This window comes from Scomber scombrus, chromosome 15 (assembly GCF_963691925.1).
Source record: "Scomber scombrus chromosome 15, fScoSco1.1, whole genome shotgun sequence".
Lineage (NCBI taxonomy): Eukaryota > Metazoa > Chordata > Actinopteri > Scombriformes > Scombridae > Scomber > Scomber scombrus.
The window spans coordinates 25,030,161-25,046,772 of NC_084984.1; the positions used below are offsets into that span (position 1 = coordinate 25,030,161).

The 16,612-nt window shown below is 37.2% G+C and overlaps 1 long non-coding RNA gene across 1 annotated transcript; it reads right to left on the bottom strand.

Moving 5' to 3' along the window:
* Window positions 1-145: 145 nt before the first annotated feature.
* Window positions 146-16,391, bottom strand: LOC133994835 (uncharacterized). The gene is made up of 3 exons (XR_009927132.1): window positions 16,276-16,391; window positions 13,285-13,415; window positions 146-173 (listed from the first exon to the last, which is right to left on the bottom strand). It is a non-coding gene; the product is annotated as an uncharacterized LOC133994835 (long non-coding RNA).
* Window positions 16,392-16,612: the final 221 nt, after the last annotated feature.

The window sequence follows — 16,612 nt, forward strand, 5'->3', positions numbered from 1 at the left end:
GTTTGTTTTTTTAACCCACTGTGACCAGTTAGTATTTCGTGCTGCAGTCTCTTACAGTGGATGTCTGAAGACTGGAGCTCCTCTTCAGCTCTTGTTCTGTATGTCTCTTCTTCTGCTGCAGATTAAACAGCTCAGCGGTCAGCGGCTGCAGGCGGCTTTTAATCCGAAAGAGTCTGACAACACACAGAAGCATTCCATTTACAAAATGCATGAATGTAATTCAGATCATTTATTGTGATAATTAGAAATGAGAAATTCATAATGTTAATACATACAATATATTTGGTTACTTCCTGTCATACTTTAATGCATGTGTGTTACACATGTAAATATTGTTGCATGTACTATATAATCAAGCCAACATCAAGCACATGCTTAAAAACAAAGACAGTGTCAAGAGAAACAATTGGTGGAAAATAATGCAAATGTGTAAATTAGTATTATGTATGCACACAGTGGATTCAGGTGGTGCTGTTTCATGTCTTTTTCTTGAACAACCAACCGGAGCAGCTCCTGAGCTCAGTAAAACAGGTATAGACAGACTTCTTTGTTGTCCGTTTGTCTAAGCTGAGAAATGTACTTGAGAAAATGGTTATCATTTTGAAATGATCCAAAAAGCTTTCATACTCTATTGTTGTTTTCATTTTTCAGTCATTCATGGATGAAAGATTACTCATGGATATGTGTGGCCTTGGGATTTGAACCATCAACCATCTGGTCTCATTTCCTGCTACCTCACTGCCTTCACTCTCCCTCACACTCGGTCTCTGCAGGTTTGGAAACTTAGGCCAGCATCTTTCCCACATTAAGCATTCTTGACTTACATTTCCTCTTGGCTCCTGTCACCATCTTTGACACGAGACTGTTCCTGTCCTTGAACAAACACGGTGATGTTTTCATAGATACACACAGACATGAACGGCTGATGTAGTGGTAATTAATCCTTGTTGCTTAAAGTCAAATATACACAATCCAACCCAGCTACAGCAAGTCATGTGAGTGCTGAGACTGTGAACACAGCATGAGTCACAACTCCATGTTGCAGTAGATGCTCTTTACTCTAGCAGCAACAATACTTAAGCACTTAGAGCAGTGTAGTAGTGCTAACACTTGTATCAGCAAAAGTAGTAGTGATATTAAGTAAGTAGGGTGGATTAGGGTAATATGGGACACTGACTAATGTTGGACAACTAAGATCCAGTGCATTTATCTATTTTTCTATTCAATTATTTTAACGCTAACTAGTATATGTAACTGTGTAAGTCATATTGTTTAAAATTACACATGTGAAAATCACACAGGCTACTAGTTTTTGAACCTAAAAACTATGGGTATGCACATTTCAGAAAGTTGTGGCAGGTATAAGGTTGCTTTGTATAAAACTAACTAGTGTCCCAGATTACAAAATCTACAAATTCTGAAACAATTTGGCATAAGGAATATAAATGTAAGTGCCATGTTCCTTTTGAGTACAAAATCCAAACATTGTCTTCTAATTTAACAAGGAAACATCTGAGGGATTTCATAATGATATAAAGTGAATGTATTGGATTCATATGTAAATAAGGTAAACAAGTCAGAATTGCAAAAAGTGTCCCACATTACCCTAATCTAAGTATTATTTGTACAGCACATTTTACAGATACAAAATCATAGTGCTTTTCATTATGAAAAATACATTATTAAAGGCAATATTAAAATATCATCACACAAACAGAGCTAGTGGTAGTGCTGGTGGTTCTACATTGCTTTGCTGCTACTGTGGGCCTATTAGCAATAGCATTACCAGTACTAGCAAATATTCTTGTTGCCTTGCTAGCACTGGCTAGTATGATTATTAATACATGTAGCAGTGTAGTACCACTAAAAACAGTTGCAGTTGTAGTAACAATAGCCTAAGGTAGTAAGTATAGTACAGTAGCAGCACAAGCAGCAGCAGAAGTGTATTAGCTTAGCTAGTAGTAGTGATAGTGTTTGTAGGCTACTGGTGACACTGCTAGTTGAATGAGTTGAAGTGGTAGCAGTGGTAGCACTAGCAGTGGTAGCACTAGCAGTGGTAGGCCTACTGAATATTGTAGAAGTTATAGTACACTACCAACAGTACCACTATAGCAGTTGCAGCGTTAGCAATAACTGTATTATTAGTTGTATAAGCTAGTAGTTTTCCTAGTAGCAGAGAGGTGACAGTATTTGTAGTACTAGTGCTAGTACTTGTACTACTGGTAGTAGACACAGTAGTACTAGCAGCAACAGTACTAGCATTATTACTAATAACATTAGTAGGCAGAACAGGCTAGTAGACTTATCAGTAAAGGAGTAGTATTTAGGCTAGCAGTTGTATTAGCTGTAGTAGAAGAAGTAATTTTAGCTGTCGTATTACTTGTTCAGTTCTGATTCTATGACTAGCAGCAGTGTAGTAGTCCTAGTACAGGACTACTAGTACTAAGAGTTGAAATACCATTACTGACACCTGTGTAGTAGTAATAGCAAGTGCAGCATCAATAATAATGGTACTTATATCACAAGTAGCTAGTGTGGCAGGCAACAGTCACATGAACTCTACAGTCACAAACTGAAGGTCCTTGTTCAGTGAAGTTTCATTCAGATGTCACGGTGTAGTTGACCAGCTGTGCACTGGGAGGCGCTAAACCTCTGTACCAAAGTGAGAGAACAGCAGGTGATAAGAGCTCAGAGAAGTGTTTTGTTTGTGAGGAAGAAGAGGAGGCTCATCTGAGAGAAGCCTTTGATGAACAAACGGAAGACGTGACACCAACATGTAGAGAAAGGCAAATTAGTAGAAACGACGCAAACAACAGCACAGAAACACAAAGGCCCTCTGGGAAATATATTAACATTCTGTTAATGAGGTTTTCAAGGAGGCGTACTGACTCTCTCTGCTGCGTGTGTTTGTGTGTGTGTGTGTGTGTGTGTGTGTGTGTGTGAGGACTGTAAGGAGGAGACGGACAGAAATCTGAAGTTAATCTAAAACAGGACAATAACCTTCGATCCTCGGTCCCGCTTTAACTAAATAAAATGTTTACACTGATAAAGCTAATTTCTGATGATAACAAAGTATGTGCAAATTAATTTCACTTTTTTTCTAATTCAAACTAAAATACTTTTCAATATAATATTAATATTTGGACGAGGGTTAACACATCATCCATTACAGGGAACAAACTCCAGTTTCTCCGTGAGTATCAGAGCATGGAGCCAGTCAGTCAGTGAGGAAGACATGTATAAGGGTCAATGACGTGCCTATGACATGTTCAGTCTAACTGCATTTGTTTCAGTTAGAAAGAGGTTTAAATTGATTTTAAAAAATACCATATATATGTAGTACCTTTCCTTTATATGAAATCACTTTAACTTTTCAAAAACCACAAGTTATTAGTAATTTTTCTGTTATTTAAAGTGACAAAACATCATGTGGTGTGACCAATAAAACCAATAACTGTATTAAATTCAGAGTAAAATATCACTTTTAATATTAATCACTGATACAGTATGCTTAACTGAATTGTATTTTTAAATTTTTTCAATAATTTTTAAACAATTTACAGGAAAAATAAGTCTTACATACATTTAAGGCAACTGTGACATAATAGAACATAAATATGAGATTATTATTTACAAAAACTTAAAGGACATGCAAATAATTTGTTTCGAAACACTTAAATTCATTTATTTTAAGATAGATCACGGTCGCACCACATGACTTTTTTAAGGTCAGTTCTAATTCATCGAGATGGAAAAACACATAAAACACCTAATTTACTATTTTAATATGTATTTATGTGTACTCAACCTTTCTTAATGTTTGAATTACTGCAATAGATATTCCCATATTTATTATTTTTAAATAAATCCTTATACGTCATTGACCCATAATTAGATTTTTTTCCCCCTTCTAATTTCTGGACTTCTTCTTCTTCACTTTTTATTAAAAACAACTCAGGATATTTTACTATAAATGAGGAACCTTTTTATCACAATATTAACATGGATATTATAATCAAACTAATGTGTTTTTATATAAATTTGAACTAAACATAAGCATACATATACATGTTTAAGAGCAACTTTAAACTGTTTTTAATAATGACAGCTTATCTATAATCATTAATTTGGACATTAGACATTTATAGATTCATAAGAATTGACCATGAGAGGATTTTGCTGAAATCTGCTATTGAAATTGAATTATCAGCCGGTCAGATTACTAACGGCTTTGTTTGTAAAACATGTTTAAAATGTTCTGAAAGCATGGATATTCATGTTCAACATATTGTTCTTTTCCACATGTGTAAGTATTCAGTCACAAATATAATAATATTTGATCCTGACAGCACTATGAAGCCCCCCCTGCCTCTTAATGAAAACAAAGTTTTATTGTGGTCATGAAAACTTAGTTGTGCAATAAACATCAAAAAAAGTCCTGTGTCCAGTTGCCTGAAGCATCTTGGGAAATATTTTTCATAGTAATTTTAATAAAAGTAAGATTTGCACAAATGTAACATCTGCCCCTGAAGAAAAATCCTTATATTTCTACTTTAGTGCATTTTGGGGCAGTTATATCCATTTTCCATACATATACAGATTGAAAAATTACTGCACTAAAAATGAATATATCACTTAATGTAAAATCTCTCGAGTGAATCTTTTTTCATTGATGAACTAAATAAAAATGTGTGTCTGAATATTTAAAAAAAATTATGAATAATAATAACAACTTGAGGAGACTTTGTTCCTGTCAGTCATTTCTGTCGACAATCATTACTAATTAAATTTTTCAGGATCTTTCTATTTTTTTCCAAATTCATTTATTCATCAGCTCAGGTATATTCTCCTTTTTTAGGTAAACAACTTAATGCAAACTTGAATTTCTGAATAATCTTACTACAAAAACGCCACCACCACCACCACCAATCAATATGTGATTTACTTAAACAGGAATGCATTACCATGGCAACTGTATCCTACTGTAGGGCTACTCCTGCTGGATTGTGAGAAATCTCTCGGTAAGTTAACTTTAACTCAGAAGTCTTGCAAAGCTGCTTCTGATAGCATCCTTCAGTATAACGTTAGTAAGAAATAAACATCTTGAGAGAAATCTCGAGTAGATTTCAAGACTTTGAAGTGTCATGCAAATGAGCAACTTTGTCACCTGTCAATCACGACTCATCTTAACCAATCACGTGTGTGTGTGTGCGTGTGTCTGAATGTGAGACGAATGACAATGAACATCATTCACCGCACTGAAAAGGCTGTAATTGTGTGTGTGTGGTTTTGACAATTTTAGAATCACACACACACACACACACACACACACACACACACTTAGATGAACATGCATACAAACAGGCATATGCCGCATGGTAACAATGTGTCAAATCCTTCTCTATCTCCCTCTCTCTCTCTCTCTCTCTCCCTCTCTCTCGCTCACCACACACAACCACACACACACACACACTCTATGCCAGCTGTCAGTATGTTCTGATTAGGTGCTTACGTACAGAAAAGCGTGAATAGGGCTCCATAATTACATGAATGTATGTGACAAACACATTTCACTCCATAATTGCAGGTGGAAAATGTGTGGGTGTTATTTTAGTCTTTATTTTTTTTACATTAACGTATCTCACCACTTGCAGCCTGTCACATATAGAATTTTTCACAGTGTCGAGGTTACACAGGATGTATACACGCTAGTGTATAGTGTGTGTATTCACAGTGCAGCCAGGATTCATTTTGATGAATAAAATCCTCTCCAGAAAGTGTTTCAGTCATGGACAGAGGTGGTCCACCTGTATGTAAATGAATATAAATATTCATGCCTGACACCTCTTCTACTTCACACTGATTGTGTTAAAAATGTTTGTGTGTACATCAAATTTACAATCAAAAGTGAAACTAATGCTTGAAAGTATAAATAAAGGTTATATTAAAGTCATTCTTTAAGCAAAAACACTGATAAATGTTGAGCTGCAGCTTTTCCGATGTGAGGATTTCTGATTTAAATATGATTGATTATCTGTTCACTGTGTTTTACAGACTAAATGATTCTTTCATTTGCTAAAAAAAACTAATCAACTATTAATGAAAATGTATTGATGTTTCTATAAAACAATGCAGCCCTCTACAGCTTTTTATAACTTCAAAATGGACAAAACTCAAATGGTTCTTGTGCTCTTAGAAAAAAAGAGAGGTTTGGAAATGAAAGACAAAGGTAGAGGAGAGTGAGTTAAAAAAGAAAAAGAGGAGTAAAGAGAATAAAATGTGTATGAAAGTTGAAAGTTTTTTTTTTAAGGAAAATAATAAACAGCTGAGAGCAAAGGAGGTTAAAGAAGATCAACAACTTGAAACAAGAAAAAATAGGGAAAGGAGGAAAACAGGATGAGAGGAATGCAAGAAAGAAGAAAAACTGTTTTGACAGGGTGAGGAGGAGGAGGAGAAGGAGGAGGAGGATGGCAGAAGAAAGGCAGATGCTGTGAAGGAGGGAGTGCCGTGTCTATAAATCAGAAGGAAAGACAGAAACAGAAATCCTCAATAAAAAGAGAGACTCAAAGAAGAAAGAATAAAAGAATAAAGAAAGAAAAATACGCTTAAATGAAACAATCTTGTAAACAGAAAGTTAAAGAGAAACAATAATAGTGGAGAAAAAAAGAAAAAAAGAATAAACAAACAAAACAGAAAGAAACCGATAAAAGAAAGCAGCCTCATGCTTCTCTGACAAATAATCTCAGACTATAAATGATCACCATCTCTTGTCACATCACTGTGACCTTTGACCTTTGAGGTTCTACTGTTCTTTAAAAGGAAATTAAGCTTCTTCCGGACTCAAACACTCAAATTCAGTGGGATAAATCATTCCGGATTTAGAGCTTTTCCACCTTGTTGATCGATTTCATGCTCGATGTCGTAAGATGTTGAAGATATAAAGGAGAGCGAAAGGATGATCGTTCAGAGAAGAGGAGGAGGAGGAGGAGGAGGAGGAAGAAGAGCATGAAGATTAGGAGGGAGGTTGATAGAGTTCAGGAGAATTTTTCTAAACTGCCAGTCTGCCTGTTATTCTTGGCAACAAGCTGAAGTCTCCTTGCGTAACCCGGGCTAAAAAGACTGTTTCTGTCTATCTATGGGAAAATACCAGTGAAAAACAGCACATGAAATCCATCAAAATCAAACTTCATTTATTCCTCCACCGTGTGCTGAACTGCTGAGAGCTTTCAGTCCATCACGCTCTTCTGCAGATAATAATACTGGTTTGCTTTTCTTGATCGTTTTGATTTGAATTATCCATGTTTTTATGCAACTCATAAGGAAAAAGTGTTGAAATGTCTTTACAGTTGTGAATATTTACTGAGCTATCAGCTGCATCTCAAAGTCCACATCAGTGGATAGAGTTGTCATGGAGATGGCTCAGTTACATATATACTCCGCCAATATACGACCACCTGTTCCTTATGATGTTTTCTCACTAACTACTGTTTCTAAAGTCAAATATTAACTTTCATGCTCAAATTACTATTATCTGGTTGCTACTTATTAAAAGGGTCACTGCACTCAAGAGCCTGACTGATATATCAGTCAACCAATATTATCAGACAATATTGACCTATCACAGACATATCGGTATCAGTGTTAAAACCGCCCCATATATGCTGATTTTTTTTAAAGCTATATAGGCAGCATTTTATGTATATTTAATTGTTTTTCCTAATTCAAGATTAATATATGCATATTTCAGAGCACTGAGTTTATTCTTAAACTGTAAAGTATCACAGTTTTCGTTACATATCTTTGTCACAACATTTAGGGGGGAAAAAGTGTGTTTATTCTGTGTATTTATGATTAAAATTATCGGCCGATATATCTATATCATAATTTTTTTATTCCCCAATACCTGTATCGGCCCCAATAATCCCTTATCGGTCGGGCCCTACTCAGGAGTTGTGGAGTTTCCAGTTTTTGTTTGATTTGTAAAGGTTTTGACATAATCAGTCTCTGGGATTTCTGCCTTGTTTTCTGCTTATGTCTTAAATTGGACATCTTAAGATTTTGGAAGGTAGTTCAGACAAAACAAGTAATTTGAAGATGTCTTGAACTTGGGATCTCAGGAATTTTGATGCATATTTTCCACAACAAAACTGAAATTTTATAGACAAAATGATAAAATGATTGATGCAAAAAGTAATGAGTAGATTAACCAATAATGAATACAATTCGTATTAACAACCCTAGTAATATTTGTTTTTAAGTGGTAGTAGGCTTAAATATGTAGCCTACCTACAGGTCACACACAGGTCACCCAAATTACACACTCCTTAGTGTGTAATTTGGGTGAAGTGGCCTTTTAAAATTCCTGTTCTTTAAGCAAGAAAATCCTTATCTTGGGTGTTTCCCACTCCTCAGGCCAAAGGTTAAGAGGAGGGTGGACACTTTAGTTCATAGACAAAATTTTGAAATTGCGGTCTTTATACTGACCTGTGCCCACCATGCAGCTCTGGATGCTTCCAGTAATAAAAACACAATGTGTATTTATAAAGTGGATTCCTGAGAAAGAAACGTCAAAGTTGAAATGTTTAGTGATTTGTGTGTGTATTACTAGTTTAGATTCCTGCAGCTCAATTAGAAATAACGCAGAGCTTAAAGAAACAAATTAAGAATGAAAAAGGAAACACGCCTGATTCCAGTTTTGGTAATTTGATCTGAACGTGACAAATTTGCATCTTTTCTGTTTTTGGTCCTGAGTATGAGAATCCTGGCTTTATTTTGTTCTACTCAACAGCTTTCATCTCCTTTTAAGGATCACGTCCTATAAACAAAATAGTCTATAAAAATAAATGGAATCATTTTCAATATTAGTACAAAATGTTTTTTTGTGTTTACAGCAAGACATTTTTTCCCCTATTCAGGCAGGAAACAAGTCCAAGCATTCAACTTCTATAGAAATTCACTTGAGTATTAAAAACAAGAAGCTGTTTTGTATCTTGAGCTGCGATCAGCTCGCCTGATGACAGCATTGCAGCTCAGAAAGTCTAAATAGGGGACAGTTATGTTGTCCAGACAGCTGCAAACAGCAACGTTGAACCAAAGTCAAAGCGAAGGAGTGGAGGTCAAGCAGTTTTGTAATATTAAATAGACGTCAATGAAAGTTGTTGCATTGAAGGCAGTCTGGAAGGCCTTTCAGCTACACATGTTAACAGTGATTAACCAGGCAACAAGGTCAGAGTTTTCAATGAAGACTATGGGATGCCCAAAGTTAAGTTATGCCGCCAAAATGAATGAAATTGAACTTTAAATCTCCAAATATACTGACCACCACTACTACTGCATTGTCAGGAGGTGGATGTTACAATGGTGCCTATTTTGTTCATATTCTGCATCTTAGAATTACAGAAGTTACGTAACTACACTATATATTGTCCAATCTTACAGGGACTAGAGCAGAAACTTAGTATTGTGAACATTTACAGTGTAATGAGTTCTTTGGTATCCGAGCGCTCTGTACCTTATGCTCTTCATCCTGCTTTGCCTTGCTTAGTTTGAGGACATTTTGGTGTGAAAGCCCAATAAGACCACATCAGCTTCAAGACTGATCTGTGGAGGTTACTGCTTGGTTGGGATTATGTTCTCACTTCAGACAAACAGAAGCACAGTTCTGTTTGTTGGAAGGGTTGAAACGGCATCATTATCACCTTTACAAGGAAACTGAATTGAACAGAAAGTTTAGAAAAAACTGTTCCAGAGGTGAATGGAGCAAAAGCTGCTTGATTCCTACTGCTTTTAAGAAAGGCCTTATCTCCCTTCCTAAATGTTGCAGAGTCTTAGTTCAATCCTCTTTCCTGCACAACCCGAACCAGTGTTGTTGGCGCTGTCATTGCCATATAAGCTTCCCTTAAAGCTGAGGAAAACCCCAGTAAAATGAAAGCAGAGTGACGTTTTCCTTCCCGTAAGCCAAGTGGATGAGAGGAGTGGATATCATGTGGGGCCGAGCAACAGGAGACGTGTAACAGTTTAATAAAAAAAATACGAATCTTGTCTGATTAAGCCTTTGATCCATGCTGTGACTAGAGGCTGTCGGTATTGGCGATGAGCGCGCAATTTGATGAAATTTGGAGATTTCCTGGAAAAACATCAGAATAGCATGTGTGTGTGTGTGTGTGTGTGTGTGTGTGTGTGTGTGTGTGTGTGTGTGTGTGTGTGTGTGTGTGTGTGTGTTTGTGGGTGGGTGTGTGTCTGCTGGCACACCTTGAATCCTGAAATGTGTTTTAGCTTGTCTTGTCTGACAGAAGTAAGACCAGTTAAAGCGTTGTTCTGCCAAACTACTCATCGTGGCAGGAGTACAGAGAGAGCAGGAGAGAACAGGGTGAGGCTGCAGCCACCTACCACCATCTGAACATTTACTGTCAACACAGCACAAGAGGCGACGCAATCTGATAATCACCAGGAACCTTCACTTTCTTTCACAGCTTAAAACTGAAACCGGGTTTCGAGCATTTTCTAACTTTCAACTTCACTTTTACTGTTTTACCTACAAGCTTGATGTTTGGAGAAAGATAGATGGACGTAGCATTTTGATGATGGTGGTTGATAGGTATACAGCCTGTCACAATAACTACTTTTGTTGGACGATATATTGTCTCAGAAATAATCGCGATAAACGATATTATTGTCATTTGAAGTCCTATCGATACCACTGATATAATGATAATATAATAGTATAATAATGAAAGGGGGGTGGAGGGTGGGATTGGAAAGTGGGCACTTCATTTCCATTCACAGACTGCCATTATGGGCCGGGACAGAGTTATTTACCTTTAATTCCATATAAGTGGCGTCGCTCACTTCTACAGTCTCCAATCAGGACGTGCACAGTGAGGAATGGAGGACACTACTCACTTAGCCAATGTGACATGAATAGCCTCTTAGCTGCTAATGTGAAGAGTGGCAATATTGAGGTAAAAAAAATGATCAAGGTCATGTCCATGCATACAATAAGTCCATATACAGACATGATGTCGATTACACGACATTATTGTGCGATAAGTTGATAACGTAATTATAGAGATAGGCCTAATCAGCACCAGTAATGACCCCACTAAGCATATCCCATATCCATTAGAAGTGACAAATAAAGTTGCAAAGTTTGCAGTGAGGGCAGAGGTGCGCCTTTAAGACCTCAAATGAACTCATTTGTACAAAGTGCTGTTCAACCACATCTAAAGGCAGATGTGTTTTATAGCTTTTCTCAATGCTCCTTTGAGGGCGAGATGCAATTATTGCTCAAATAATGCTAATGAAAACACACTTGAGGACATTTTCGCCTCGAGGGCATTTATGGTGTTGCACAGGATAAGAATCACAAAAGGTAACAGTTCATACCCCGCTTACTTTCTCTGCTCAACAAACCTGGACAATCATTTTGTCAAGTGGGCGTGGTTGTCAGATCGCCAGTTTTGGGAAAGTTACAAAAACTGTCAGATGCGACGCCCTTATTTACTGACATTAAAAAGGTGTGACTGTAATGGTTTTCAAATGAAGTTTGACGATCTGACAAGCACTTAATGTGAAACTTACACCTTAAACCGCAAACTTAATGTTACTGTATACCTTATGGCGCGTTGGTGAAGAGATGTAGGAGTGTATAATTACGCTGAGTAAAGCCTTTTCCCCTTACCTGCTGTGTAGAGACACACAACAAAGTGAGTGCAACATCAGCTCTGATCATTTTTTTAATCATAGTCAGTCCTGTTTGTCAAGTCTGTGTCAGTACAAACCCCTATAAACAGTGATTGTACCACAGTAGTAGTGTGTTATATGTATTAAGTAAGTTAAACATGACGCATGGTGCATCTGTCATCACGAGGCCGATGAAATGTAATGATGCAATTCAAGAAACCTTCGGAAGAAACTAGTTAACATTTTCACATGCCTAAAAAGCCTGTAGGTGCATGAGCTGATGTGTAGTCACAGCCTGTCATTATTTTACTCACGAAGATTGATGTTAATATTTTCCACACAGAGGAAGAGAGGGTTATAGATTGCAGGAAAAATGTTTGCTGGTTTCAGATCTGTTCTCAGTAACAACAGAAAGAACTACTTTATGCATCCAGACAAGCAAATTTAAAATATGATCAAGATTAGCCTTCCTCTTGTCCTCTTGGGTCATTATACCAGGTGAGGTATACATTCATTTAAATGAGGCCTATTGAACATAATTTCCAAAAATATGTGTAAAACCTGCGGTAGTAAGTCGGAATAAAGTTGTTTAAAAAGGTCTAACAGAGAATTTGGTGATATTTTATACCTTATGCTTTATTAAAAAGGTAAACCAGACAAGGACAAAGGACAAAAGTTCCACTGTTGATGGGAACAGGAGTGTTAAAAATAAAAGAAAATGAGCATGGACATTCATTTTTGACCGTTGGGAACAGTGTATGTAACAAAATATCTTCATAAATACATAAATGTACTGCAATAAATATTTGTTTTATATGTTCATATCTTTTACACACAAGACGTGAGGACAAGACAAAATGTCCTCAATTACCAAGTTGAAAATTGGTCCTTATAAAGATAGATTTACTGGAACAAACAAAAACCGCAAATGCCTGAAAGAACCATTCACTTTCGTTTTCCCTCTTTTCCCGTCTCTCACTCTTTCTCAGCCACACACATTTACACACACACACATATGCAAACACACTCACAGGCGGGCAGGATCCTGTTGTTTTCTCCAGCAGAGCAGAACCTGCTGCTGTTATGAGATACAGTAAAACTCCCACAGTCGTGTTCCAGCTCTGTGACAAAACCCCACAAACCCGCACAGAGCTGCCTCCCACTCACATGTTCACACAAGACGCAGCACATCCGGATTTCTATAAAAGAGGAGAGTCCAGTTCCCGAAAGATGAACAATCAAGGATTTTCCCAAAGTGCTAAATTTATATTTTTAGGATGGTGAATATTTCTCAATGAAAACGTTTACCAAGGGAGGCAATTTGACACCTTTTTCAGTAAAACATGAAAGAATCGTAGTTTTTAGTATTATAGCATTTCTCCTATTGTATGTATTTGTATCCATTAGTATTACAGTCAATACCCTAACTGTATGTCCTGCTAACAGAAAAAAACACTTTGACATTTGAGTGATAATCTTTATGAATAGAAATATGGATGTTAATCATTTTGTCTGACAGAGTAATGGTATCAACAATGTATGTGCACTCTCATAGATACAGTAGCCTCATTGTTCCGAGCACATAATATTTGAATGACTCACTGTGTGTCTATGCTGCTGAGCTCCTGCTCTGTCTGTCTCTGCAGCTGCTGGAGGTGAGAGGTCAACTCTTCACTTAGGACAGCAAACCTCCACAGTTCTCCTTTTCCAGTGTCCGACTCACTCGCTGAACCCTACGACAGAGAAGTCTTAAAAATTAGGCTTTCAAGTTGGAAGTCAACAAAACTACACTTAACTGGAAACCGAGCATGTCATCACTGATCCATTGAGCTGATTTGGTGTTTACATGATGTCAGTCTGCTGGTTCATGCTTACATATAGTAAGTTAGCATATTAGCATGTTAACACGAGTGTCAGTTGCTGTGTCTCAAATCTTGTACTGTACTTACACTTAATATTTTGAGAGCGTTCACACTGAGAAGTATGGGAAAATGCAGTGCTCTGTAAGTAACCAGATGGTGCACTAAAGACGGTCAAAAAGTTGAGTGTGGAACTATGGACACTTCTCGCCCTCTTGGCAGCTGAGAATTTTGTAACTATAGTGAACATCACCACATTGAAAAAAAGGCTTTATACATGTGTTTTTGCACAAAGCACCACTATGCTGTTGTCATATAAGCCATCAGTAGGTTTATTGGGTTAATTTAGCAGTCTGTAATGATTTGGTACTGCGAATGCTAACTTGCTAACTAGCTAATCGCCATTTCCGGTAAGTGCGCAACAGCCATATTTGATTTGAAACAAACACTAACCTGTCGAAATTTGCACACTGCACAAGTAAGTACATAGTGTACTAACAGAAGTATGTGGTTTGAGACACAGCAAGTGTAAGAGTGAAGCAATACATTAAAATGGTTGCATAAAGGGACATTAGCGTGTACAATTCTGTAGCTGCCATGAATGTGTGTTACAAAAGGATATGAGAAGAACTTTAAATGTTGCTTGAATCATTGTGGAATATATGTCATGTTAGCTTATGTGGTAGATTAGCATGTTGGCTAGATTGCTCGGGTTTACTGAGATTATTCTTAAATTAGAGATGTTTTTGGATAACAACAAACGCTGGGTTACTGGTTTTTATCTGCACCTGTACAAATCTAAAGGGGGAAACATGTCCATCATATGGCACCAGTAGCTCCCACCGGACATGATGCACAGACAGAAGAAGTCAAGATACAGAAGATGTTTTTGGAGCAAATAGTCGGGGAGCAAATATGATAAATTTGATTGCACAACTTTGATTGATATTGTTAGGCTGGATTTATCATTAGTTCATAGTTCTTTCCCCGGATGACACATCCAAATGAAGACATTTTATTGTGCGAAAGAGTCAACCCTTACACACTGATTCTCAAAGGAAAAACTGTGAGCTCACACTTGAAAGACAAAGCAGTCAAATGTTCCATAAATCATCATAGATTATTTAGTCTGGTGAACATTTGAATAAGAATGTCCCCATATAACATTTCAATTCTCACTAGTCTCAGTCTCAGTTTGTCAGACATAGCAACATGTTGAGTAAAAGAGAGCGATGAATCACCAGCTGAGGGGGGAGAGAGGGAGCGGGAAGGCTGACAGGTAGAAAAAAGAAAAAAAAACAGCAGACAGAAGACAGAGAAGGATAACCAGAGGAGACGCGTGAGGGCACGACGAGAAAAAAGATGAAGTTGATGGAAAGGACATGTAACGCGGTGTGTGCCTGAACTCGTCGAGTTGTCGGAGTCCTTCAGTGAGCGGCTGTGGGCTGAAAGACAACAGACTGACTGAGTCATGTTGGCAGAACATGATGATCACCCTCATCGTCCCCCTAACGTCTGTCTGTGTCCATGTGACTCAGTGTGAGGGGACAACCTGCCACTTTGTTTTTCAAATGTGATCTTTTGTCCTCATTGTCGACATTGAGATTTACGAGTGGCTAAATAAAACTGTACTTTTTTTTGTGAATATTATGGTCCAAAATGAGTAGCATATTAAAATAAACGAACAGTTTTTTTTTGTGTGGGGGGGGGGGGGGATTTGCAGAAATTGCAAGTATGTGAAAAAATGAAAGATTTTTCAAACATTGCTGTAATTTGCATAAATCTTTGTAAGCTGAGGATTGTGAATTCCTGGCAAGGCTGGGTTCTACTCACATTTTCAGACATCACGCTCATTTCAAACATTTTAGAAGACAAAAAGACAAAAGACAAAAAAAGTGAAATAAAAGCGATCACTTTTTAAAAAGGTTGCTACCTTAGTTTTTTCATTAAAGGCTTCAGAAAGAATGCCTGACACTTATTCAATACAGTAAATTGGATTTGAGCAGCCTGTCTGAACACGGCCTCAGGAGAGCCCAACAAAGAGAAAAACAAAAGAGTGAGAGAGAAACGAGAAAGACAGAAAGGGGCACGGATTCCCACAAAGAAACGGAGGGAATCAAGAATCAAGCAATGCACATAAACACAGTGCAGATGAAAACAACCCCCTTGTATAGACTGTAAGGAGGAATGCAGTAAAGGCAGTGTTGAGCAATTAGACCTGTACCCTCTAGCAAAGATTCACATTTAAAAAAAACCCATCAGGGTAAAAAAAGAAAAGAAAAAAAAACAGCCTTAACAAAGACAAAATGAGACTTGATGTCTTTGCTTAACTGCTGATAATCATCTAACAGTTTTCTACTTGAGGCATCATGTTTCAGATTCCAGTGAAGCTGCTGTCAAACACCTTCTATGCAGCTTTAGTTTAATTTGTAGATATTTAACTCATCATAAAGTATTTTGTTAAAATGTTTCCAACTGGAAACTTGGCCTATAGGACATTAGTCCTACATAATACAGTATTAGTTCATATAATTTATTTCCACTAATCATCCAATCATTATATGTCTCTGTGCTGTATACAATTACTGTATAATTAACAGGTATGTACTTAATGATAAAAAAAGTACAATTTAAATACAATGGCATTATGTAACTTCAATTTTCCTCTTTTATGTGGCTGCTGACTACTGCATGAGTACCTTGACATCAGTATTAACACAGTGCAGTTATTTACCTGTTGGTCCTCAGTGATGGTGGATCGTAGGATCTGAACTTTGTCTTCTATCAGCTGCCGTAGTTTGCCCAGCGAAGCGGGGAAATCTTCTTTGTTTATCTGGAACACTGGAGACTTTGGAAAAAAAGACAGACAGACAGATTACTTCATTATTTTGTTTTATCAACTTTCACCACAGTAACCCTCGTATGATATTTCACAACCAGAAACTTTGGCAGCAACCAAATACCACTGGGAGTCTGATCTAATCGGCTGCTGGTGAAATGGAAATATCTTGTAAAGAAATCTACCAAATGTGCACTTTAGTTGTGGATTGACTGGGTGGTCAAGTAGGCTG